General features: G+C 38.8%; 1 pseudogene; it reads right to left on the bottom strand.

Moving 5' to 3' along the window:
- Positions 1-549: 549 nt before the first annotated feature.
- On the bottom strand, positions 550-2,223 carry LOC149234529 (zinc finger CCCH domain-containing protein 27-like; annotated as a pseudogene).
- Positions 2,224-3,762: the final 1,539 nt, after the last annotated feature.

The following is a 3,762-nucleotide window of genomic DNA, read 5'->3' as shown; positions in this document are numbered from 1 at the left end:
ATTGCAGAGCAAAGACAAAGTCTGAGGATGGTAATTGTATTGTCAGATAAAGGACATTGAAGTTAGAATCAGGCGGCTCAATGAGTGGATGTAACTGTAAAAATGGACAGCGATGAATGGACTCATAACAAGGCACAACGATGTGGAACCAAAAACCTCCATTCCTTTTATGTCGATTCTTGCTCATCCATATTTGATAATTATAAGCTTGAACCACCGAGTGACCCACCGTAATTATACGCTTGAACCACTAAGTGACCCATGGTATCCACACAATACAACATGTTGTATGTATATCTCGAGCCAATTATATGCTTGTTCGAATGAACCGTCATCACCGTTGACCTTCAGGCACGGTGCTTGCTGACGAAGAATGTAACGTTTTGATTGTATCGGTTTCTCCAAATGGTAAGGAATGGTTGCAGTGGATGTTAGGGGACAGAGTTGTCAAAGTGGTCAGGGAGCATGGTAGGGACACAAGTGGACGCGATGTTTTAACCACTTTTGAGGCAGTGCGACGACATTCTCTCCATAGGTAGCTCTTGCATACTACCTGCGAATATTTTGTTGCCAGCCCACAGTTTCTTGCATTCTTGACCACAAGTAAATAACCAGAACCCCATAATCTATTGCAAATTGTATACAAGATTTGGCTCTTGTTCTATTAACTCCTGATTTAGTTATTGTAGCATCACCAACTCCAATACGACTCCATGCAGAAGGAATCATATTATGGAAAACAAAGCCTGTGCCTGTGCTTCTACCAAGTCTCTCACTGCCACTATCAGAAAATTGACAACTATGTCTATCAAATGAATCATCCTCCCACAAATGGTCTCCATTTCCTTTCCCTATCAGAAAATTGACAGCTATGTCTATCAAATGAATCATCCTCCCACAAATGGTCTCCATTTCCTTTCCTAGGTGACGATTGTAGCATCAGTCCAACAGATGCATCTGGATTATCCTTCTTCCATAGAGGTTGATCAGGATCATAAAAATCTGGTTCATTTTCTGCAGAAACAATTGGCATCCCATTTGTGCGTGAAACATCCTCATTCGCTCCATATTTAATATTCTTATTGTATGAGTTTTTGCTACTTAATGGTAGACTGGAAACAACAGTAGCTAAGGGTCCAACTGGCCCAATTTTCATCCCCAACAAGTGCCCACCTGAAAGTGAAACTGGCAGATTGAACTGAGAAAGGCTCTGAACATTTTCTACAACAATCCTATTTACACCATGCTCCATTGGGCACATGTCCCCTCTAAGACAACATCCCCGCTCCTCAAAATCCCTGCACCGAGGGCGTCCCATGCCCATGGTTAATCCAATGGTAGGATTCGAAGGGGGGGCTCATCCTTGCATTCCAGCATGTAGTGTATGCAACTACTCCAAACCACCATCAGGCATTCTAGGAATTAGCCCAAATGCATTCCATGATGAATTTGCAGAATTTCCAGGATTTGATATAGGCCTTGTAGGATACATATTTGAAGACGTAGGTCCCTGAGGCATTGCTGACAAAAATCAACTGTCTCCATGGAGGTGAACCTTGAATCATGTGGAGCCCAGCTACCTATACTCCTTCCCCTTCCTCTTCCTAAAGGAGCACGAAGAAAGGAATTTTGCACATCAAACCGAGGAGCAGGTTCAACACGATATGTATGACTTCCCTTCACCGATTTTTGACCTCCATCCACATTCAACCGGGCAAGGGGTGAAGAACCATGACGCTTCTTGTCAAACTTTACAGATCCTTCTCTCTCTATTTGTAATGGGGTATATTCCCTGCAGCGATCTAAAAACTGTGCCTCACCTTCTTGCAATGGTTGGCCATTATCTGAAAGCCTGCCTCGCTTCTTGATAGGTCTCGTCTCATCATCCTCTTCACCATCCCGATCAAAAGATTGAGACTGAGTGACTCTCCTTCTATGTTTATGGTTGTGATCATCATCATCTTCATGTGAATCTCTTTCACTACGACCAAGTTTATCTTCACCATTATTAAATTTAATGTTTTGTGCATTATTCTCATCATTTTGATCTTCATAATCTTCATCCACATCAATGTCTACTTTAGCATCTTCCTCGTTGTTATGATATTGTTCATCTTCTTGTTTTTCGAGATAGTCCTCATCCACCTCATCTTCATCTTGATCTATATCAGCTTCATCAGAATATTGAACATTATAATCATCTACTGCTTCATCTTCTTTCATTTCTTCATTATCGTTATCATCTTCCTTATTATCGATTTCCTTTGAACATGCTTTAACTTCTGCATATGATTTTTCTAAACACTGAATTGATTCTTAAATTTTACTAAATTGTTTTGTGAATTCAGGACGTGAACGTAATGGCACATTGTGTGGCAAACAAAATTCAAAAACTTTCATGATTATATTGTTCGCCATGGCTCTGATACCACTGAAGCATAAAAGCTAATAGCTTGTAGTCTTGAATGTAAAAATACACAAAGGTATTTGGAATAATAATTTATTATATATAAAAATTGTACAAGTAATGATTGTTACAATCAAGACCTGCATATATACCTAAGTAGGTTTCCTTTCATGACTGGGCATGTCTTTTAGACATGCCTTTTCACTTATCTTAATGACTATTTAACATAATCAATATTTGATTATTTAATATTTTACATTTATTTTATTTATTTACTTGTTATGAATTATATTCATAAAACTCAACAACCAACTCATATGAGCCACCTCATCACATGTTACCATGTGCCACTCTACGGCCTACATTAGTATGGAACTTAATCTGGTGTCCGAGGTGTTTTCATTCTTTTTCTTTGGAAACTATTCTACAGTTCAGATGCCCATATATAAAAATTCACTTATGGAACCATAAAACATGGAATTTTGACAATCATTGTTCAAGACAAATATGGATCCGAGTCAATTCCTTAAGTGGTTTCCTTTTGCAACCACAGATACCTAGATATTCAAATATCTCTTCCTTCACGTGGAACTCTTATCTACAATAACCTTGGCACACCTACCTTTTATCATCAATTTGGTTTTGAGAAATAATGCCCCCCTAGAAATTTTTTGATATCCTGCACTTTCGAGATATCTATAGATGATCTGGTATTTGGATCATTTATATAAGCGCAAATTTTTTTTCACCCAAGGTATTATCCTTATTTGAGTTGAGGCACTAAGGTAGAAATTCCTTCAAATATATGACCTTTTTCCTTGACCTTAGCTATGAAACAACATACATCAATACTCTTATCAAGACTCCACACTCACTGTTGGGAACGGGTTCCCATAAGGACGGTTTTGGGGCTAAAAGCCCATGTTTTGGGACAAATTTTGTAATAAAGTTGTAAAGTATCCGCATTTTGTGGTTGTGGAGTGTGAAGGTGTCAAGAGTCATAAAGGGTTGCCCGCTCTTATTTTGTAAAGTGTAAAGTTGGCTGTAAAGATCCACCCATGGTCCGCGGACTATGGGATTCTATAAAAAGGAGCTAAGTAAGTAAGCTCTAAGTAGTTGGTAGACAAGTTTTGGAGTCTTTGTAGAGAATTCTAAGTGTTTCGGGTCTCAGCATAGGTACAGCCTCTGCAGCTGAGTGCACAGAGGCCTAGAGTGGAAGTCCACAACTGATTGTACAGGCCCCTACAGTTGAGTGCACAGGGCAGATATTCTGTATTAATCTGAAGATATCAATAAAGAGAAGTATTCTACAAATTTTGTGTATTTATTTCTTGTTAATGCATCTGGTTATATTG

The sequence above is a fragment of the Pinus tabuliformis genome, chromosome 8, assembly GCF_031772625.1.
Source record: "Pinus tabuliformis cultivar Carrire ecotype Pingquan chromosome 8, CPIR1, whole genome shotgun sequence".
NCBI classification, from domain to species: Eukaryota; Viridiplantae; Streptophyta; class Pinopsida; order Pinales; family Pinaceae; genus Pinus; species Pinus tabuliformis.
Note: the sequence above shows the minus strand (reverse complement) of the source record. Positions and strands in the feature narration are given on the sequence as shown.